Source organism: Anastrepha obliqua, chromosome 3 (genome assembly GCF_027943255.1).
Source record: "Anastrepha obliqua isolate idAnaObli1 chromosome 3, idAnaObli1_1.0, whole genome shotgun sequence".
NCBI classification, from domain to species: Eukaryota; Metazoa; Arthropoda; class Insecta; order Diptera; family Tephritidae; genus Anastrepha; species Anastrepha obliqua.
Window position 1 is genome coordinate 14479343 of NC_072894.1, and position 24643 is coordinate 14503985.

Below are 24643 nucleotides of genomic sequence, written 5' to 3' on the forward strand. Positions count from 1 at the left end.
ATTTTATTCATAGCTTTAAATGCAGCAATATAAGGCTGTAAACGAAATGGTCCTGCAAGCTCGTAAATTTCAGGATCCTGCAATTTATCGGCCTCTTTAAGTAATTTTCGACATTGATTGCCTTCAAAAATATCTCCTTGATAGCTCTTATGAGATATACCTAATTTATTCGGCCACAATAACGCTCTATATTTTCCAATTTCCTCAATTTTAACTATACCGTCCCAGAAAAGATGGTTGACAAACCCTTGTAATAGGTGTAGTTCAGGAGGAATGCACTTCTGAAGTACGTACAAGTTATCATCTTCAGTAGTGCCGTATTCAATGAATAAAGGGTGATTTACTGTACTGCGACATTCTTTAGACTTTTTTTTGTCATTACCCAAGCTCTTGAATTTAAAGTAGTCATCTTTTAAATGCTTGTAGGTCTTTAAATGAAGATTTTTGTCATCACTGCTTATATATGATTTTTGTCATCACTGCTTCCTCAATCATTTTATTATAACTTTTTAATTCATTTAATGTGACGAAGCAATAAGGGCAAGGGTAGAAAGCCGTTGCAGTTTGCTGCCCATTGACCGAGATTTAAATCTCCAATAAATTTAAATGGTATCTCATTGAGTTTCGTCAATTCAACCAAAATTTTAAAATTATCATAGGTCTCTTTAATCCGAGGCACTATGCCTAATAAAAGCAATTTAAATACACTAGTCAACTTACGTTTATTTGCCATACTTCCACCAGTAGAGTAAGTTGAAACATTTTTACTTTTATCCAAGTCATTTTCTTTCAAGTCGTCTTCTGGAATTGATATTGAAAGAGAAACTTTGAAGAAATCTTGTCCTCCATCTGCCATTACTTTTATTTTTGATTGTTCAATATGTTCAATGTTTCGATTTTCAAAGACAAAGTCTACGAGTTCTGATGCAGTAGCATATACAACTGGTATCTGTTTAATACCATCTTGGGATGTTTCGAATTCGTAGAAACCTTCTTTATAAAAGTGTTCCAGGATATTAGATTTTTCATACAAATGTTGATTGTAATTCTTCGGAACTGAGTTTCTACCAGGAGAACTACGAATGAAGTTAGCCAATTTTTTCATATCATTTGTAGACGATCCAGTATTAGCTTGGAAATTGTCTAATCTTTCGGCAGAAAATCTTAATTCTTTTTCTTTTTTTTTATTAACAGTTACCCGAACCTTCGATCCCAGAGTATTTAACACGAGCTCATCTTTATCTTCGTTATCATTGTTGGATATTTTTTTTTTTCAAAATTTTAGTTATTATTTGGTTCTGCTGTTTCTCGGGTAACTTTTGTACTATATTCAAAACATTCTTACGAGCATTAGAAGTAGAAGGACCTCTGCAAGAATGTGATATGCCTTTACCTATTTGTTGAAAACAACTGTTACATAACTCAGTAGAAGTTCTCGGTTTAGTTGCCTTTGCCTCATTTTTAGAAAGTAAATCTTTTTGTTGCGAAGTATCATCAAAACACTTGTTTACGTCAATATTTGTAGAGAAATCCCTAATTTGACCTCTACCTTTTGTTTTGTTTTTTATGACTCGTAACTCGTGCTGTTAGACAGATGTAACAATTACAACCCATCGTTCTTGTTTCTTTTGATAATTTAAGATCCTCGTAATTGGGCATAGTTGGACAAGGTCTTTTGAAAATATCATTTCCATATTCATTTATAGTTAGTCGGCAAGAGCTACATAAACTTTTTGGGAATTTACTATTATAAATATTAAATTCACCATTAATGTGCTTTTTTATAACTTCAATATGTTTTTCAGATAGCAAGAAATCATGGGAAGGTTTATTTTGGAAAATAATTTTTTTCCCACAAAGAGCGCATACTTTTGTGCGATTTTCTTCATGATCGCATTTATAAAGCGGATGCTGACTATTCACCCGACTATTCAGCTGACTATTCATTATTAATTAATCTTCTCATATAAGAATTTCTAAAACTAGAAAATACATTTGCCAGAAAACACTAATATTAATAGTTTAAACTGTACTTTTTTATAGCGGGAAGCACTCGACTGCCCTCTGCCACCTAGCGGCATTTATCGTAACTATTATATATAATATAGCTACATAATATTGATATACGTAGTATATACCATGTATTGAGTATACAACACTTTTACATATCTATTTAGAAAATAACTTTTGATATTTATTCCAAATTGTCCCAACATGAAATATAAAAATATGAATAACTTTTGAAAAGGAGCAGGTAGGATTTCAATTCCAACGGATTTTGCACCTATAATCATCAACAAATACAACGCAGCTTGCAGTTTTTGTCGACATTTTTGTGCAACCTATCGATGCTTCCTGCCTACCGTGACGAGGAGCTGTACGAGCATGCACTGATGTCTCCACATCTTCTACAGACCCGGTTTGCTCAAACTTTTGCACAACTTTTCCGATTGTACGCACATTTGGACGATTAAATTGACCGAAAAAATCACGAAGTGCGCGATATGCATTTTGATTTAAACGCCCGTTTTCGTAATAAGCCTGAATAACTTTAATGCGTTGTTCGATTATGTACCTTTCTATGGTTTAAATTGAATTAGTCTGAAATTGAAAAATGTCAAATGAATAGTAGAACAAAACTTGACGTTTAGGCGTGATTCACATTCAATATCGGCCCTTAAAATTTAACCATCCTTTGTAGTAAATGGGACTCACCTTAAAAAAAAAAATTACCTGATATAAAAACAATAGCTAATCGCTTATCACATAGAAAGCGTTATTATTACTGCCATTAGCTTAGCTGAAACGCCCTTTACTTCAATTTATTTTTTTTAATTTTGCTAAGAACGACTAAAAGTCACTTTAATGTCATTAAAAACTCTGTTCAGCGAGTTAATTAGTTGAAGAAATCATATGTCATTTTTCTCTGACCTGAACTCACAAATGCAAAAGGTACCCAAACCCAATACTCAGCGCACTAATCAACTTTACCCCAAGGCATACCCACATTCACATACTTCCATTAATGAATGATAAGGCTTTGTGAGGAGCTGCAATTTTCTGGGAATCATAGCTTTCCACAGAATGATGTGAATCTACTCACGAGCGTTCGTACACACAATATTTGTGCATTCATGAAGTACACTGGCAAGATAATAATTAATAAATATAATTACAAAGTTAGAGGGGAATTACGTAAAATTTAAATTTAAACCTTACAGTGAGCTAAAGAAGATGAGTTTCCGAGAAAAAAGTATTCCTTGCATATACTCGTATATGTACTCGTGCGCCCACATACACATATGGCCATTGAAATAGCTACGCCTACGTTCTTACGGAAAATGCATGTTTTTCAAATTAATAATAACAGATATTCAATCGTATTTTGTTTTTATTACATGGATTAATATAACAAATAAATAAATATTAGTAATAATTCAAGGATCTTTTAAAACTTCAACTAGTGGCAGTAGGAACAAATAGGAAATATTGATGTGGTCATTAAAATCCGTACGAAATAGAAATAGATACGATACGAAAAGAAGTTAGAGGTTCTAGTAAAAATACAGCTTAATTTTTTTTCCTTTCACTCCTCTCGGGAGCCTAGGGCCTCGACAAGACGGAATCTGTTGGTTTCGTTAAGCTATTTTGATTTCTGGCAGGGTAGGTGATTAGCCCGCCGCTACCAGTCGTAAGTAGTGGGAATGCCCACCTGTCGTGTTGCTTACGCTTTCTTACTCTTTGAAGCGCCATCTGTGTTTCACATTTTTGTGGCAGAAGGATCGCACAGATGGTTGGGGACTTCGCTAAATTTTCGTGTGTCTGTACTATTACCGCCACTGATGAAATGTGTAACTGTGTGTTTTTCTTTGCTTTGTAAGGATGGAAAGGATAAGTTTTTGGGGTTGGGCAATGGAATTGGAGGAATTACCAGGGAAAGTAGGTAAATTTGGAAAAGTGCGGGGACCGTGCTTTGCGTGTGATTCGAACCCACAACCTCTGGGAGGGCAGGCTAGTGCACTGACGCTAGACTACTGAGGCAGCTTAAATTATCCCAGTTAAAATAATAAACGCTGTGTCCACCTAGACTGGCAATCACTTTTTGTATTCAATTTGACATGGAACTGATAATCAGGTTTCTGTGGGCGTGAAATACCATAATTCTTTGAATTTTTGCCATAAATCCTTCTTGTGAATGCTTCCTTTCCGATTCTATTCTCTATAGCTCACCAGAGGTGACGGAAAGGTCATTGAGGTTAGGTCGAGGGACAGGCTTAGCCAATCCATAACTTTAACGTTGTTTCGTAAAAACCATCCGCGTGCTAACATTGAGGAGTGTTCTGATTCAGCATCCTGCATAAAAAGCGTCCAAAGTAAATTTTAGCATCACTTCTTGAGGTATGTCCTTCTAAATAAAGGAGTTCATTGTATATGTAGATAATAAGGTGACTAGTTTCCACACTTCTCTTGGTATCATCCATTCATTATGTTGCCGCCATCGTACTTGACTGTTTTGTCTGTTTTTTTGTTTTAACCGCGGTGAGAACTCTTCTCCGTTAGGATGTCTGACATTTCACCCGGCGTCACTTCCAAATATGTAAATCTATTTTTGGTTAATCACCCCACAGTATGTTATACCGTTTTTTCATGCCCTCGACACGACTTGTGCTCTTGAGCAAAACTTTTCCTCTGGCTTCCAACAGAGGAACTTTACGAGCTATCCTGTCTGGTAGATTCATTCCATTTAATTTGTTAATCTCAGCGGTAATGACTTTTGTTGATTTCAACCCTCCGTTCAACCCCTTTTTTAAAATCTCCGGGGTTGGGGCCCGGATCTGCCATTTTTACTCCTGTTTGAGAATCCTTTTTAAAAGGTTATATCCATAAATTAGTAGAAAATTAAATTCTGGAAACTACCTGGAAGCTCAAGTCGTTAGCTATAATAAAAATATGTTAAATTCACGTCCAGAGTCGAAAAAGTCTGGCCTGATCCGGGCGCCCAACGGAGGGTTAAAGGATCCCTCTTGGCAAGAGTCACAATTAAATTATTAGTAGTGTACGTCGTTTGAAAATTTTCAACAGATCTACTTGCGTCTTTAATGTTTGTTTATTACAAAGTGATTTAAAAAATCTTTCCGAATGGAGTAATAGAAGAAAGTTCTCGCTTAATATCAGTAAGTGTTTCCACATAATATTCACAAAAGTTCTAAATCTGTTGGGCTCCACTTGTGTAAACCATTTTTAGTACTCACTTTTCAAGGTAGGTAGGTATGTAGGTAAGATGGCAAGAGTACCCCAGGTACACTTCAAGTAGCACTTATGTGCCGTTTTGATACAATAATGTGGACCATTACCTGTGCAAAGAAAACATTTTTGGGAAGAGAAAACCTTCTACAGCCATCCAGTGCTGTTGATGTAGCGGAGGAGAGAAAAGAGATCTAGGCTGGAGAATTTCTTCAAGTCATCCCCAAAGGGCACGCTAAGGAATCTCAAGCACCTAGCCGCCAGAGCCGGACATTTGCAGTGCAAGTGTTCCACAGTCTCTTTCCCTGCAGGATCCCCACAGCGTCTGCAATAGGGGTTGTACGGAATTCCAAGCATCTCCGCATGAGTAAGGATCGCCCAGCGACCAGTGAACACTGCAATGAGTTTGGAAATTGAATGGTGGGGGATTTCCATCACCTCAAACGCTCTCTTTCTATCGTATTGGGGCCATAGTGTTTTCGAAATAGCACACGATGAGAGAGACCTTCATCTGGCTTTAACGATGGCCAAAGGGAAACCGATGTCTGAGAAGGGGACAGCTGGAACCGGTTCTGCCGGCCCCTTCCTGGCAAGCTCATCCCCAATTTCATTTCCCTCTATATTCCTGTGCCCAGGAACCCAGATAAGGAAAATGCTTCCTGCACGTTCGAGTCGTTTGAGTTCCTCCTTGCAGAAGTTCACCAGAAGAGAGCTGCAATACGACAACGACAGTGCCTTGATCGAAGCTTGACTATCGGAAAAAATATTAATGTCGCCCGCCTACAGCGAAGCATTTTGCATGCCTGCGGGATCGCGAAGACCTCTGCTTGAAAAACGCTGCTTGTTTCCGACAGTTTAAAGGAGACCGAAATGCTGGCTGATTTGGAGAAAACCCCTGCTTCCACTCTAGACTCCATTTTGGATCCGTCAGTGAAAACAGAGGTATCTATATCCGTACCGACTCTCCCCTCTTTCCAATCTTGCTTGCTCGGAAAGGCAGCCCTAGCAGAACCCCCAAAGCACAGTTTGCGGATGGAGAGGTCAGTGCGAATAACAGAGAAGGAAGGGGAGATCTCGCTTTTCTACTATAAATGAATTTTCGAACCTAGATAGGTGTTGTTTTTGGCTCTAAATTCTCCTTTGCTAATCACATTAGTTTCATTATATTTAAGGCCAATTCCTTTACGGTGAAAGGCGAGCACAATCAAGTTATGTCGACTGTATTTTGGTCTCAAAAATTAATCAGCTAAACATCGACGGCATTTGGTTCCTACAAGACAGCGCAACTTGTCATACAGGGCACTTAACAATCGAGTTATTGAAACATTCAAGCCCCAGTGACCCATTAGCCTAAATCTGAGAAACCCATTAGCCTTGAAAAAGTAGTTAAAAATTGGACTGTTCGAATGGACCATGTAGCTTGTAGCCACGGCGGACATATGCCGGATATTATGAATATGCTCCAGAAGTTAAGGTATGTCAGCAGTGGTTTGCCTGATTTAAAAGTGATGATTTTGATACAGAAGCAAAGAGCGATCAGGTCTATCAAAAAAGTTTGAAGACGAAGAATTGGAGGCATTACGCGATCAAGCTCCATGGCAAACTCAAGAAGAACTTAGAAAAACATTGAAAATCACTCAACAAGCCATTTCTAAATGTTTAAAAGCAGCCGAATACATCCACAAACAAGAAAATTGGGTGCCACACGAATTGAAGCCTAGAGACGTTGAGAGACGATTTTGCATGTCTGAAATGCTGCTTAATCGCCACAAAAAGAAATCGTTTTTGCATCGTATTGTCACTGGCGATGGAAATTGCATTCATTACGACAACCCAAAGCGTAACAGATCATATGTAAAGCCAGGCCAACCAGCCAAATCGACACCAAAGCCGAATATTCATGGTTTGAAGGCAATGCTCTGTATTTGGTGTGATCAGAAGGGTGGGCTGTACTAGGAGCTGTTAAAATCGGGCCAGACGATCACGGGAGAGCTATACAGGCAACAATTGATACGTTTGAAGCAAACGATAGCCCACAAACGGCCAGAATGTGCGACCAGACACGGGAAATTGATTTTCCATCATGACAATGCTCGGCCACATGTTGCAGTACCGGTCAAAAATTATTTGGAAAATGGCGGATGGGAAATTCTACCTCACCCGCCTTATAGCTCATAGCACATAGCTCCTCCTGATTACCACTTGTTTCGGTCGATGCAGAATCATCTTTCTGGAATACGATTCAGCAATGTTGAAGGTATTAAAAATGGCTTGATGACTTTCTCGGCGCAAAAGATGAGAAGTTTTTTTGGGATGGAATCCATAAATTGCCTGAAAGATGGGGAAAAGTTGCCGCTTCCGATGGACAATATTTTGAATAAAATAGTTTTTCACTTATATACTTAAATAAATGGTTTTTTTAACAAAAAAATACGAAATTAATTAGTTGTACAGCCAATAAGAGAAATCATTCCAACAGTATTTCTATTTTATATTATCATTTCAGTTCCCAGGCTCTTAAACAAACTCTCGATATCAAAAGAAAATCACTTCGCGGGCGCCGCAGTGACAACGTCTAATGTTAAATATTTTTTACTGGGTTTGTATTACTCATACGCCATGGAACACGTTTTGGAATCCGTTGTTAAGTAAAAAGTGTTGAATAGATTGCAAATATTTTGAAGGGAAAGCTAAATGCATTATTTTATTGTTGAAAAGAAGAGCAAGCATATAATACTGTGGGCAAAAAGTAAGGTGAATTTATTTCTCAAACTTCGCGGGATTAAAATTTCGCTCAAGTCATTTTTTTCATGAGTTGGCAGCACTGTTAATAACATCTGGGCCAACTTTCATGTGAATGTCATTATCGGTAATATATTTACGCTTGTGTTTACCAAAGGACCAAGAGTGCATTTTTCGATTTTTACAATGTCTGATTTGATTGAGCAGAGAAGTGCCATCAAATTTTGTTTGCGGAATGAAATTTCGGCTGCGGAAACGTTTAGCATGTTGCAGAAGGCATTTGGTGATTCGACCATGTCGCAGAAAAATGTTTATAAGTGGTACAAAGACTTCAAAGAGGGTCGAGAACGTGTTGATGACTTGGAGCGCTCCGGACGACCATCGACGTCAACAGATGACCAACACGTCAATAAAGTAAAGGAGTTAGTGCTCAAAAATGGTTGGTTGACTGTTAAAGACCTTACTGATATGATCGGAATATCAGAAGGATCTGTGAAAACCATTTTGAAAGACCATTTGGACCTACGAAAAGTAAAATCTCGTTTGGTACCGAAAACTCTCAATTTCTTGGAATAAAGTCGTCGCGTTGATGTGTGTGAAACAAAGCTTTCAGACTATCAGGACAAGCTCAAATGCGTCATTTCGGGAGATGAAGCTTGGATTTATGCTTGCGACCCTGAAACAACCGACCAATCAAGCGAATATCGTGCTAAAGGCGAGGCCAGACCGAAAAGAGCACCTCAAAGTCGTTCAAAAATAAAGGTCATGATGACAGTTTCTTTCGGTTTTCGTGGTGTGGTGCACTATGAATTCCTTCCACCTGGCCAAACTGTTAATAAGGAATATTATTTGAGCGTTATGCGTCGTTTACGTGAAGCAATTCGTCTAAAAAGGCCAGATAACTCTTGGTTTGGTTGGGCCAACAACTCTTGGTTTTCGCATCACGATAATGCACCGTCTCACACTGCACTCGTTCTTCGTGACCATTTCGCCCAAAATTCCACGCATATCGTTCCGCAACCACCGTATTCGCCTTATTTGGCTCCGTTTGACTTCTGGCTATTCCCAAAACTCAAGAGACCACTCCGGAGAACGCGTTTCGAATCGATTGAGGAGATAAAAGCTGAATCGCAGAAGGTGCTGATGGCTATACCGGAAATGGACTATTTGGCATGTTTCGGGGATTGGAAAAATCGGTGGCATAAGTGTATTTCATCGAGAGGGGATTATTGTGAAGGGGATGAAATTGATTTACAAGAATAAATAAAGATTTTTCATTTTACAACGAAATTCACCTTACTTTTTGCCCACATTATTACTTATCAAGGTACAACATTTCACTTTCAAAATATGGGATTAGAAAACAAAAGCTGTTAATGATTTGTTTGCAATTAGCTTACGGTCTATGGCAACGTCAGAGGACACCACAATTTAAGTAATTTAACGGCAACTGTGTTATCACAATAAATAAGTAAACTTATTTTTTCCGTTTCATCTCCACTCCAGCCGAGTTTCGAACGGCGCTCGTTAATAGAAGACAATCACTTGTGAATATCGACAATTAGTTTTACTTTCTCCTTCGGCAGTGTTGACTTGCGAAAATAGTGATACAAAAGTAGTAGAAAAAATAAAAAAATGTTAAATAGTAATACAGGGTTTTCCAATAACCGGTACTATTTCGAATAGCCCGCTTTTTCGGTAGGTGTCACTTTTGAAGCTGTCATTTTTTGATATTTGACAATCAGAAACTACGCCATTAATACAAGTGGAACGATGCACGCTTGAACAACTTATAAATTAAAAATTCACTATAAAAACGGTAAACATTTGGCAGAGATGGTTCGCAAAACTCGCACATTTTTGGGTCATCGTGAAGCACCTTGTCGGACCGCAATACAGAAATTGGTGAAAAAATTCGCGCTGTTGGGACAAGTTAGTGAAGTGAAGAATAAAATCCGTGCACGTGCACGCTCAAGAACAGCCAAAAATATTGCTATTGTAGCCGAAAGTGTTGAAGAAACTCCAGTTTTGTCCATTCCTCGTCGGACATTAGGCATTCCACAAACGCCATTACACCGTATTTTGAGTAAAGATTGGGATCTTAAGGTTTATAATGTGCAGTTAACCCAAGAACTCAAGGCAGCCGAACATCAACAACTTCGTGTCCTTGCTGATTGGGTCGTTGAAATGCATGAAAATGATCCAGAATTCCACCAAAAAATCATCTTGAGCGATGAGGCCCATTTCCACCTCGTTGGTTTCGTCAACAAGCAAAATTGTCGGATCTGGAGCTCAGAAAATCCAAGAGTTATTATTGAAGAGACTCTCTATCTTCAACGTGTGATTGTTGGGTGCGGTTTATGGTCCGGTGGAGTCATTGGACCTTACTTTTTCGAAAATGAAGCTGGAGCAATAGTTACGGTGAATGGATTACGCTATCGGGAGATGATTAACGATTTTTGATGGCCAAAATTGGATGGTATTGATCTGGACAACGTTTATTTTCAACAAGACGGCGCTACGTGCCACACAAGCAACGAAACCATTCATCTTTTACTGAAAAAGTTTCCGAGCCGTGTTATCTCTCGAAGAGGTGATCACAATTAGCCAACGAGATCTTGTGATTTAACACCGTGTGACTTTTTTCTTTGGAACCACGTGAAAGAGAAGGTCTACGCCAACAGCCGAGGGTCGATTCAAGACCTCAAAGATTGAATTCGTGAGGCTATCGAGGACATTGGGCAGCCACTTTGCAATTCGGTTATGGAAAATTTCGTAAAAAGGATATTGTCCTGTAAGCGTGGTCGTGGTGGTGATTTACAAAAAATAAATAAATAATTGGCGCGTACATTTATGTTAGGTGTTTGGCCGAGCTCCTCCTCCTATTTGTGGTGTGCGTCTTAATGTTGTTCCACAAATGGAGGGACCTACAGTTTCAAGCCGACTCCGAACGGCAGATAATTTTATGAGGAGCTTTTTCATGGCAGAAATACACTCGGAGGTTTGCCATTGCCTGCCGAGGGCGACCGCTATTCGAAAAATGTTTTTATTAATTTTGCTTTCACCGAGACTCGAACCAACAACCTCTCTGTGAATTCCGAATGGTAATCACGCACCAACCCATTCGGCTACGGTGGCCACCGTGGTGGTGATTTGCCTGATGTTATTTTACACTATTAACGGCATACCTTCCTCTTTATAACGACATAAACATCCGATCATTTATATTAAAAAATAGCATTTTTCTTTGACACCTCTTATTGGAGAACCCTTTATACGGACAAACTCAACTACAATGAAAGTCCTTATAAATGAAAAAAGTAACCATTAAAGTTAAAGTTAAACTAAAAGTGGCTCCGCAAATTTATTAATAAGTGAGTTAAGCAACAATGGATCACCAGACATGACGTTGTTAATTGTTGTTAATTTAACGTGGGGTCAAGAGAGTAGAATTTATCGAAAAGTTAGAAAATAGTAAAGCCTTACCAATGATTAAAGATTTGAAAATTTAAGTAAAGAAAGGGTGAGAAAATTATTTAAAAACAAAGCATAAATCAGAGCATAAGTTCATTCAGAATTTGAGTTATAAAGGGAGGTTAAATTTCAAGGGCAGATGTTGAATGTGAACCATACCTTAACGTCAACAACACCGTTGGACTTATTTCTTTGGGGTTATTTGAAAGAAAAGGTGCACGTCGATAAGCCAGCAACAATTCAAAAGCTAAAGGATGAGATATTTCGACACATTAACGGCATAGAACCTCAATTATGCCTCAGCGTCATCGAAAATTTGGACCATCGGATGGAGGTGTGCCGCCGAGGGCGCAGCGGCCATTTGGCCAATATTTTGTTCCATGCGTAATTGGGCTGTACCAATATTATCATAATAATAAGAAATGACAATAATTTTCTAAAAAAGTGGTATTTTAATCAAAATCAAGACCAGCCCTTGAAACTTAACGACCCTTTATTATTCGCTGTATTTATATTTTATGGAGAAAAAGAAATTTGGAACTGCGCCGCAATGAAGAGGTTTTCCACGGTGAAATAATTTCCGAATAGTGAATGAATTAAAAATACTTTTCCAATGTTTTATCTCTTCGATCAAATGGCCCACAAATATATGAAGGATGTGAAGTCCTCTCCGGCACGAATAATGCCTAACAACTGTGGCCCAAGCCCCGGCAAAGGAAGCCAATATAGTAGGGTAGTTAGCTCAGCTCTTTTGAAAGCAGCAGCAGCGATTTGAGCTGAGAAAAAAAAAACATTTATTGACCCCTTCAGTGAACGCTTCGATTCTGTACCGAATAAGCCATGGCTACGCAAGGATAACCCAATATGAGCTACAAAAATTATGTGTGCTTCATGGCTATAAAAGTGTATGCCAGCTAAACTACATAAGTAGGACATGAAAGAGATCATACTATTTTGGCGGAACCTGTTAAATCTGAAGTTTATTATTCACAGCAAACTGCGTAAAATTGAAAACAAACAAACAAAAAACATAAAAAAGAATTTCATTATTACTTCAGAATGCTTCATTAAATTCCAGCGTCGACCCCCTTATTTGGAGACACTTTGTAGTAGCACAACCTCTTACCACCACACTTTATCGTAATAAAATAACCGACAACGAAAAAGTGCGACTAATTATTCCATTAACTTCCACACTTGGTTGAAATCCCATACAAACATATGTACATCTTCGTATATGAGGAAAATACGTACGCATGCCCATACAAATACATATGTAGCAAAATGCAATAAGCAAACTGTTGGAACTTTAATCCAAAGCTCAAAGTGAGCTGTGCCGTTTAACTACTTCATAGCTACGCCCAGACTTTTTGGCGTGTACTAAAGGAAAAATAGACCCTCGTGTTACTTATTTAAACAACAAAAAATATCACTCGCATGTAGAAGGCGCTAAGCCTCTATACGCGGAGCTAAGGTTGCAGAAGGGAATTCGGTGCGTTATCCCTCGACTTTACGGTACGTTTTCCACCGAGAGCCGAGTGGGGCAAAGAGAAGGTGATTGCAAGGTACGATATTGAAATCTACATTCACGGTTCCAAGATGAACTGTGGTGTGAGAGCTGGCTTCCATTCGGAGCCGCTCAATCTATCCCAGTCAATTCGTCTTCCTGACTATGCCAGCGTGTTCCAGGCTGAACTATTAGCGATCACAGGAGCATGCAAATGCATTAGTGCAAGAGTAGCTATCTGCTCAGACAGTCAAGCAGCTATCAAGGGCTTAGACTCCACCTCCATTTCATCCAAACTAGTCTTACCGTGCTGAGAGGAACTGGAATTGATTAGTCATTAGCTTCAAATCACTTTGATATGGGTTCCCGGTCATAGGAACATACGGGGTAATGAGATAGCAGATGAGCTAGCAAGAAAACGTTCGACACTAGACATAGCAGAGGCGGTGGCAGTCGCCACTCCACTCAACACAATAAAAGCATCCATTGCTTCCTACTATCATGCTTTAGCCGAAAGAAGGTGGAATCAATTAACTACATGTATTACAACAAAAAACACATGGCTGTCGTACAATATCCAAAGGGAGAATCACCTGTTAGGATGTTCTCGACCAAATATTTCACGCATCACTGCAACCCTTACAGGTCATTGGAAAGTAGGGAACCATGCAGCTAGACTCAACCTACCCTTCAATCCTATCTGCAGAAGCTGTCAAGCGGAAGGGGCGAAGGAAAGCCTTTTCCACTACTTATGTGAGTGTCCGAAGCTAGCCAGAGTACGACTCCGCTCCTTCGGTAAGCCTTTCTTACAGCAAATTAATGAGATCTCAGACATCTACTAGATAAAGAATTTGCTGCTATTCTTGGACCTCACTAAATTGATCTGACTTAGAAGCAAACAAAAAAAAAAAGACATCATCACACGAGGACAATGGTAGTAAACGGTGTTGGTCACTAATTAGGATTATTTCAGCAGAAATACTCAACCACTTCAACAACAACAAGAACCTCAAATTTACGTGAAATTATTGTATAGGAGGACGAGACTACGTTCCACGGATAACGTGCTTGTGCTTCGTGACGGACCATTTCCATTTCGGATCATTGCAAAAGCTGCAGCGCACTTATTTGGGCTTCACAACCCTTGCAAATTTTTGGACAAAGTGGCTGAACAGCGCTGTAAACCATGGTGCAATCTGGATAACTTGCTTGATAAGGTGAATCACTTTGCCCAGATATAGTGAAATGTGAGTTGCTCTAATCTCTAAAACCATTTTTTGCCTCTTAAGCCATTTTATAACGATCGCACGCTTATATATAGGAGTATTGCATTTCTGAAAAAATAAAAGGAATCTGTTCTTTGTTTCTAAAAAAAATTAGTCCGTTCGCAATACTTATACAGTACTTCGTTGATTTACGCGTGGGGTAAGCCATCATTGGTGAAGATGAATGGCGAGCGCTATCGAGCTGTGGTGACCGAATTTGTGATTCCAAAAATTAATGAGCTATACAGGATTTGATTGAAAAGTAATAAGCCTTCCCGCGCGGAGCGTCTGCCAAGCGATCAACCGAATCGGCTGATCGTTGGATCTTCCCCTTCCACTAGAAACCGGTCCCAGTTCGTTGGCAACAGCGGTGCAGTCAACATCGCTCCGCGCGTGAAAGCTGTTTAAAAGTGCGTTAGGATTTTGCAGTGTCGAAAATCTAGCGATCATCTTTTTCGATTCTCGAGGCATCGTCCACATGAGTTTGTACCTCCAGAAAACACTGTTAACGCGGCATTTTACAAAGAAGTGCTCTGAAAAACCGCGTCGCCCGGGTTCGGCCCGACCTCGTCAACATTTGGACCCTTCATCACGACAATGCATCGGCGCGCACCGCCATCCTCTGCACTTCTGCATTGGCCAAGATGGGGGTTCCGGTGCTTCCCCACCCTCCTTACAGCCCAGACATGTCCCCTCCGGACTTCTTCTTGTTCCCGCGCCTGAAAAGAAAGCTAAGGGGAGGCGTTTTGACTCCATCGAGGCTATCCAAAAAACTGTGTCAGCCGAATTGAACGCGATTCCGGCGGATGAGTCTAAAAAATGTTTCCTGCAGTGGAAGGACCGCTACCAGCGGTGTACTGACACTCAAGGATCCTATTTTGAAGAATATTAGTTGTATAAGGTTTAATAAAACTGCTTAAAAAAATAAGGCTCATTATTTTTCAATCAAACCCTGTATGGTTTCAATAAGACGGTGCAAATAGGTGCGGCAGCAACCCTAACAACCTTTTATTGAACTGATCGATTGGGCCATATAATTCGCAGCCACCTCGCACACATGCCCGATATCAAATTCAAAAAATAAATACCATTAAATTCTATTCTTCTTTTTCTTGTTTGGCTTAAGCGATTTTAGCCGAGTTTAATAAAGCCAACTAACTCCTTCTCTACCTGGTCTTTCCAACACAAAGAATGTATTCCTCTTCCTTTGCTACCACCAGCTGGTACCGCACCGAATACTTTCAGAGCCGGATCATTTGTATGCATTCGGACGACATGACGCAGCCAACGAAGACGCTAGATCCTTAGGCACTGCATCGTTTCACCGCCTGCGACACTCGCCGTCACCAGTGCAAAAGTCCAAAAATTTTCTGCAGAATCTTTCTCTCAAGCACTTCATGTGACGCTTTATCAGATATTGCCATCGTACAAATTTCTGCGCCATACGTTAGGACGGGCATGATGAGAGCCTTACAAAATTTTAGTTTTGCTCGTCTGGAGATAACTTTACTGCTCAATTGGCTACTTAGTCCAAAATAGCACTTGTTGACAAGTGAGATTCTCACATTGTTATTGGTGTTAATACTGGTTTCTAGACAAAGGAAGCTTCTTGTAACCTCGAAATCATAACTGTCAACAGTGACCTGGGTGCCGATGCCCGAGTGCGCCGACTCTTTATTGGTTGACAAGAGGCACCTCGTTTCGTCTTCGTTCCCCACCACACTCATTCGCTTTGCTTCTTTATCCAGTTTGGAAAGTGCAGAACTAACAGCGCGGTTGTTGAGACCGATGATGCTGATATCATCGGCATACGCCAACAATTGTACGCACTTATAAAAAATTGTTCCTTAACGATTAATTTCTTTTTCTAATATAGGTAACTCCTTTTCGTGCTGTCGAATGCAGCTTTGAAATTGACAAAAAGGTGGTGTGCGTCGATTCTCCTTTCAAGCGTATTTTCCAAGACTTGGAGTATAGTAAATATCTGGTCGGTTGTGGTTTTTCTAGGTCTACAACCACACTGGTAAGGTACAATCTGTTGATTGATGGTGGGCTGCAGCCTTTCAAATAACACGCCCACTGGAACTTTATACGCGATATTTGAAATTATCTACGGGAATTTAAAAAACGCTACTTCCAACAATAGTTCTTAAAAAACACCAATAGCTTTCAAATTTCAATGTGTTTTTGCTATTAAATAGTTTCCAAGTCCTCGCTTAGATCTAATTCACGTTTGCCATTCTCCACAGCTACCAATGTGCGTTAATTTTCTTTGTGAGTTAAATATTTGCGATAATTTAAAATGCCTAAGGCACATTCTTATAATTCCGTGAAAATCCGCGGCTATATAAAAGAATTTGGGAAGACATATTTTCGATTGACGGAAAGATTCCATTTGTTCATGCTGTGGAATAAAAGTAAATCACGACAAAAAACATCATATTCAACAACATCTTCAAACGGAAAAACACAAATAAGCGGCGACATTGAAACTAGCTCCGAAGGCACAATCTATAACTTCATTTTTAAATAATGCCACATCAAACGAGTTTTTCAGAGATCTCACCAAAATGATGGTAGCCTGCGATATACCTTTAATAAAAGCCAATCATAAAGAGTTCAGATCGTTTATGGAAAAATATGTCAAGAAAAAAGTGCCTGATCAATCGACTATGCGGAAGCACTATTTAAAAGAAATTTATGAAATTGTTTTGGAAGAAATACGGTCGCGTATTGAAAACAGCAGCATTTTTGTGTCAATTGATGAGACTACGGACTAAGCAGGCAGATTCGTTTGCAATTTCATTGTGGGTCCTTTACGGCAAGGTGGCCCAGGCTTTCTTCTAACATCGGAAGTAATACAAAAGGTAAACGCTGCGGAAAATGCTAAACTCTTTGATGATGCCTTAAAAATTCTATGGCCAGAAGAAGTAAAACGACATAAAGTACTGATATTTGTTACAGACGCTGCACCATATATGAAAAAAAGCGTAGTCATATTACATGTGTTGCGCACGGAGTTCACAGGGTACCCGACTAGAATTACAGTGAGGCATGCTGAAGAATCAGTTAGGCCCGAATTAGGCAGGCCCTATTACCTTAACAGGCCCACGTTAGGCAAGGCAAAGATTGGCATGCCAGAACAATACCAAATTTGGTTGTGGTCACGAAAATCTGTGGCAGTGTCTCACTTAGGCATAAATTGGAATCCCTAACTGATTTGTAGAAGGGCATCCGGAGTATTACCGAAGTTCGGTTTTTCGAACCTGCGCCTAATGAGGCAGATGTGTGGCGATACCTTTCAGGACTTGGGACTAGTTTGGCTGCCTTATGTTTTATAAACCTTTTACCTGAATTGGTTTATCAACGATTCACTTGAGACAAACAAAATTAATAATCGATAAATATTGAATTGCATCTTTATATACATTCCGTTGAAATGAACGAGCTGGGAAATCAGCTCAAACTTGTCAAGTGGTTTGAGATCTTGAATAAGTTCCCAGCAGAAGGATTTCGGGAATCTAAAAAACCTCCTGAGAACGTCTTTTTCCAGAATGGAATGGGTCTTCCGTGCTACGTAAACTTGCCAGAATCCGTCTAAGCATATTTCTAAAACGTCAATAAATACACAATTATTCGTGTTTTTAAGAAATTTTTACCCAAAACATATTACTTCGCTTCATTTTCGCGCTTTGGAATGCGGTCTGCCTTATTTGCGCCTAGTCACCGCCATACCAAAATTTCTAGTCGGGTATGTGATAAACAGCGAAGCCAGTATGCAGAAGTTGATTCCTTAGTTGCAAATATGAAGAAAATATTTGCAAAAAGTCCAACAAGAATTCGATTCTTTCAAGAAAAGCAACCAGATCTACCTCTACCACCTCAACCAGTAAGTATTTTGTTTAAATTCATGTATGTATAAATGATTAAAAAATTTGGCGTTTTTAAAGATCTTGACATGCTGGGGAACTTGGTTGGAGGCAGTATCATATTATGCAAAAAATTTTAACGGAATCAAAGATATTGTTGATGGTCTCAATGACGATGCGGCTTGCGTTATTTTTGCAAAGAAATTGTTTGCAAACAAGGGAATTCGAGAGGACTTGTCTTATATTCAGGCTAACTTTGGGTTTATAGTAGGCGAGAGAAATTCATTCAAAATTCTTCAGAAAAGAGGTTACTTTTATACCTAAACATATTTACATACTTTTATATACTAGTTCAATCCGCTATTAACTTGTTCATCATACATTGTCTTACGGACTATTTACATAAAATCGTTTTAATTTTAATATTTTCAAGTGCAGAACACATTTTTATTTCAGGACAATTTTATATGACTTAAAAGTTGCATTTTAATATAGAACGTAGATTTATACCGATTTTCTACTTTTAATATTGAAATTAAAACGAAATTACATAACGACCGCTTTCACCATCTTCAGTTAACGCTAACTGGCACTACATTTGACAGAAATCGTTCGGTGATCTGTCAGATAAGGTACCAGTTAGCGTTAACTGAAGATGGTGAAAACGGCACTAATAAATATTGAGTTGAAAAATGCACAGGCTACGAATTAGTAGTGGATTAGGCTAGTATATACTAATGCCCGAATTCTGTAAGCGAATCTCATCTCAAGTCACTAAAATTGAGATTATAAATTAGTGACTATTTTTGTGACTTGAGACGATTTTGCTATTCAGTAAGGGAAAGTCACAAGAATTTCACCAAATATCATGGTGAAAATAAATAGAGACAGTCTGCTGATGGCACGTATCGGAGATAGTCAAAAAGTTGAGCAAAAATTCACTTATCGATTCCATATGTAATGGAATTTTTTAAACTCATTTATCGAGCGAAATTCTTCATCAAAAACATAAAGAATTTGAATATTACTAAGCCCATACAAAATAACGTTTTTAATTTCTGTTTTATAAACCCGTCGCCCCTCGGCAGGCAATGGCAAACCTCCGAGTGTATTTCTGCCATGAAAAAGCTATTCATAAAAATATCTACCGTTCGGAGTCGGCTTGAAACTGTAGGTCCCTCCATTTGTGGAACAACATCAAGACGCACACCACAAATAGGAGGAGGAGCTCGGCCAAACACCTAACAGAAGTGTACGCGCCAATTATTTTTTTTTTATTTTTTTTTTATAAACCTTTTACCTGAATCGGCTTATCAACAATTCAATTGAGACAAACAAAATTAATAATTGATAAATGTTGGATTGCATCTCTATATACATTCCGTTGAAATGAACGAGCTGGGAATTCCGCTCAAACTTCTCAAGTGGTTTGAGATCTTGAATAAATTCCCAGCAGAAGGATTTCGGGAATCTAAAAAAAATCCTGAAAGCGTCTTCTTCCAGAAGGAATGGGTCTTCCGTGCTACGTAAACTTGCCAGAATCCGTCTAAGCATATTTCTAAAACGTCAATAAATACACAATTATTCGTGTTCTTAAGAAATTTTTACCCAAAACATATTGCTTCGCTTCATTTTCGCGCTTTTTTTGCAATATATATAAAATAATTAATTCCTCTTCCATATTCTTCGTTTTGTGAGCTACTCAGAAGTAGATCACTAATTAGTGACTTTTTTTGAGACTAATGACGTGAGATTGCTTACTGAATTGCAACTAGTCTCGAAATCAAATTTCACCACGAAAAATCTCAATTAGTGACTTGAGACTGCTTACAGAATTAGGGCATAAGATTGGTAATTTAATAATTAATATTTAGGCGAGCCACTAAATAATGTATTGGAGGCACTGCAGAATATAGAAAACTATTTGAAACAGGTCAGAGGGCCAGTAGCTACAACAATATTGGAAAAATTTAACATGGTATTTCCAGCGAATCAAGGTCTGCAAGTGATAAAAAAATGCCGCGATTCTGAATGGTAAAAGGTCGGTAGCTTTGCCAGAAAATATAACCACAAACGAGGTGGAGTTTTTGAATTGGGTACCACTAGTCTCTGTGGATGTCGAGAGGTGCTTTAGTTCATTCAAATCAATGCTTCGTGATAATCGCATGAGGTTATTACCCGAAAATTTTAAAATGCGCTTAGTGGCACTGTGCTACTAAAGGGTTTTTCAATTGGCGCGGGTCGATTTTGGCGCCCTGTGGCAGCCATTTTGTTTTGGTGACATCTGTTAAATCTTTTGTTTATTATTCAGTTGTTGCCAAGTCATCATAGCAAGTTACACGATTGAACAGCACGTTCAAATGATAAAACTTTATTATCAAAATGGGTCTTCATTAACGCAAACGTTGCGCGCATTGCGCCCATTTTTCGGTAGACGTGGTGGCCCTTCAAAGTCGACTCTTCAACGTTTGGTGGCCAAATTTGAGACGACCGGGTCAGTAAACAATCAGCCAACACCCGTACGTTCAAGGCACGCGAGATCAGCCGAGAACATTGCAGCGGTCCGTGAAAGTGTACAGTAGAACCCGAGGCAGTCTATTCCTCGCCGTGCACAAGAACTTGGCCTTTCGCAGACTTCGACTTGGCGAATTTTGCGTCGGCACTTGGGCCTACACCCGTACAAGATCCAACTGACACAGGAGCTCATAGTTGATGACCATAGACAACGCCGTTTGTTCGCTGACTGGGCTTCGAATCGTTTGGAAGAGAACCCCAGTTTTGGGCGAAAAATCATCTTTAGTGACGAGGCGCATTTTTGGATGAATGGCTGTGTTAACAAACAAAATTGCCGTATATGGGACGACACCAATCCACACGAGGTTCACCAGGTGATAATGCATCCTCAAAAAGTTACCATTTGGGGTGGATTTTGGGCCGGCGGCGTCATTGGTCCGTACTTTTTTGAAAACGACGTTGGTGAGGCGGTCACCGTCAACAGCGAGCGCTACACAACGATGATAACCAATTTCTTATGGCCCATATTGAACCATTTGGACCTAGACGACATTTGGTTCCAGCAGGACGGCGCTACGTGCCACACAGCAAACGCCACGATTGACATTCTGCATGAACGATTTGAGGGTAAGATTATCTCTCGCAGGGGTGATGTGAATTGGCCACCAAGGTCATACGATTTGACCCCGCTAGACTTTTTCCTGTGGGGTTTCTTGAAGTCTCAGGTCTATGCAAATAAACCATAATCAACCGATGCTCTAAAGGTGAACATAACACAGGCCATCGCTCAAATTCAGCCGGATCTATGCGGAAGAGTCATTGAAAATTGGCCCACTCGGTTCCGTTCCACCGTTAGAAGCCGAGGCGGGCATTTGAATGATGTCATATTCCACACTTAATGGCATATATGCGCCTTTCAAATAAAAAAATAATTTTGTCAAAAACTCACACACAGCTTGTTTTATTCCATTTCAACATCTACCCGCCCTTATTGAAAAACCTTATATAATAGCAAGGGTGAAAAATCATAGTCGACCTCTGTATATATTTTTAAATATATTTAACTGTACGTAAAAGTGTGTACATATTTAAAAAATTGAAAAATAAATGCCTTTTTTTGTCTTTTTTAAAAACTCATTTTGCCTATTTTCAAATGTTTGCTGCCTTTAAATCCTAACCCTGCTTATTACTATAGTAAGCAGGTTTTTTTATGGATTTAAATTATTTTCGAAAAATAAACTATTTCTGTAACATGATTTTATTTACAAATTTATCATTTCAATTTGCTCCGCAATGATAGAACTGGCGCAATGGCCGTTCGCAGCGCCTATAGCAACGAGTGGTTTTGCTAATAGTTTACGTGTCGATGGCTAGCGTACTTGTGCGCTCATGAAATTTGTGCTACTATAAATTTATCTATTGACAATAATTTACTCTGGAAGAGAAATAATTTCAATAAAACATTGTTGGCTGGCAGTTACTGTTTGACACGCGCCTGCCAAGTTAGCCGGAACTTGGGCGGTGTTGCGCAGCTTAGAGTTGCTGCTTACTTTGGAATGCTCAACTTTATTGGTGACAATCGTTAAGTTTTCTATTTTTGATATTTCTATTTTCCTTTTATTATCATTTTTTGATAAGTAGAATATTTTGATCATACGATTCTGCATGCGGCTGTACGGATGTGTTAGTGTGCGTTTGCAGATCATATTTCGCATTTTTCACTTTCTTCCGTGCATTTATTATAGATTACAACAATGGTTAAATGGGGCCCCCTTCGGCGAGCGTGCGCTAATTAAATTGCAATTAACGTAATTAAGTTTAGTAAAAATCGCCAACACAGCAAAGACAAACTTTGGTATAGCGCATACCAACACACATGAACGCATGCCTACAATCGCAACCTTTCACACACGAACCCACACACTCACACGCACATGCTGAATTGCCAATTTCGCTCATTGCAAGCGCCGCAGAGCTGCACTGCCTGGTATGCCGCTCTCCACCGGCACGGCTCGCCCCGCTGTTCGTTCGCTTAATTATTAGCTCATTGGTTGCTAACTGTGTTGGTGTGTGTTAAATAGCGTCTTTTTTCGCCTAAACAAACGCTTACCTTTGCACACACACACACACACGCATTCATGCGCACTTACACATTTGCGCCTACGTGGGATTACCAACACAGGCGCATGCTTGTGAATATGCAATAGTTTGAGACACAAAATATTACATAATAGTTCTTTTCCGCGTTGAATTCAATGCAATGGTTTTTCGCTTGCCTCTTTTTCACTTTTGTTTGCTCTTTGCGCTTCTTCGGCTGAACTGCGCCGTGCTGCACTTGAACTGTTGCACTTGACGAAGGCTGAGCGCGATTTTAAGCTTTTAGATTTCGCTTTTAAACTTGCAAGATGCACTACGTAGCAGTGCAGCGCTTTTGTTTCACAAACTAGAAAATCGATTGCAAATTTTCAATATTATTTTTATATGCACACCTGCTTCTATAACCACTTTACACTTTGAATTTTTCACTTTTTTCCTGATTTCATATTTTAATTTATTTTAAATTTAAATTTTTTTTGTTACTCAGGCTTCCCACAAGATTATGCCAATTCAGGATATGAGTATTAGAAAAACACGATTTCTTGCATTATCTTCTGAATGCCACTGCTTGTTGTTGTGCTCGTACGATCGCATGCATTAATCGCCTACACCGATCAATTAAAGTATTTGTTTTGTTTTTTGTTCTTTTTTTTGCTTCGCCTCGCGTGATCGCCACCGAATATTTCACATATCATATTTCATACATATTTTTAAGTATTGGCTTGTTTTCATTTCACTAATTCTGCCAGCGTCAACGTAATTGTAGACGTTTTAACCAAACGCTTTGCATATGACCCGTTGCAGTCGCCACTGCCTTTGCCGTTGCCGTTACCGTTCACGTCGTCTTCGCGCGCGTTCCACTAAACAAACTAAAGTCGCAAATTTCTAAGCTTGTGCACTTTTTAACAGCCGCAATCGGTTTTGGTAAAAAAAAGTTCTCACTTCCACGTTCGCACTCAAGCGGTGCAAAAGCACTCACCGCTGAAAGGTTCTCGAGCTAAAAACGCTGTCATGGGGGTAGCTGATGTGCAATAGATTGCTTGTGGGTGCATTTGGGGAGAGGATGCGTGAACATGTGATTGAGTGAGAACGGCGGCAGGCCCGGAAAGCTTGAAGAAATTGGATCGAATTTTTGGAACAACTTGGCGCGTGTGTGTGTGCGCGCGCATTATTGATAGAGGTAAAAGATAGTTGTGGCTCAAGTGGAAGAGCATGCTTTCAAACATTTAATAATATTCATTTATTTAAATATTAAATCGCTACTGAATCTTAGGAGACAGAATATGAGAAAAACGGTACGGGTACTAGCAGCGCATTGTCTAATTGGAGAACATGAAAATAGACTGAGAGCACCACATAATGACTTTTTTCGAAGCTGTCAAAATACTGAAGCACAAGAAACAGTAGAATACCTGATGTGCACATGCTTTGCTCTATGCAGAAAAAGGCTTTCCACGCTCGGATTCGCTTTTCTTGACAGCATTGAAGAGGTCTCTCTGAAATAGAGTTGCTGAAATTAATAAAATGTATTAAATCCACAGGTTGGTACAGAAAATCATCAGGTGTGTAAAGGATGATTGAATAACGTGCAGGGATCAGCGGAATAAGCAACATGTGGCGTCCCTGGCTTTGGACACCTGTTAAATCTGCCACCACCGGATCTCTTCTGCAAATACTCAGCCGCCTGTTTCACTTTAAGACTCAGAGCGAGTTCACATCTTCGACTCCTATATATCCTGGATATACCCAGTGATTGTGATTATCACCCTCGCATTCTCTGCTTCGAAGGGTATTTCTCAACGAAAATCCCCTACTAGACTGGAATGGCTTGAAGAAGATCCATCACCCAACATACCTGTTAAGATATACACGGGCAGATCTAAACTGGACACCGGTGTAGGATCAGGGTTATTTTGCGAAGGGCTTTCTAT

The 24643-nt window shown here is 39.4% G+C and overlaps 1 protein-coding gene across 1 annotated transcript in view; it reads right to left on the minus strand.

Moving 5' to 3' along the window:
- LOC129241759 (circadian locomoter output cycles protein kaput) overlaps positions 1–23528 on the minus strand; it is a 94969-nt gene extending 71441 nt beyond the window's left edge. Inside the window, exon 1 of the mRNA XM_054878260.1 lies at positions 23105–23528. The gene's annotated coding sequence lies outside the window, so the exon portion shown is untranslated. The remainder of the gene's footprint in view (positions 1–23104) is intronic.
- Positions 23529–24643: the final 1115 nt, after the last annotated feature.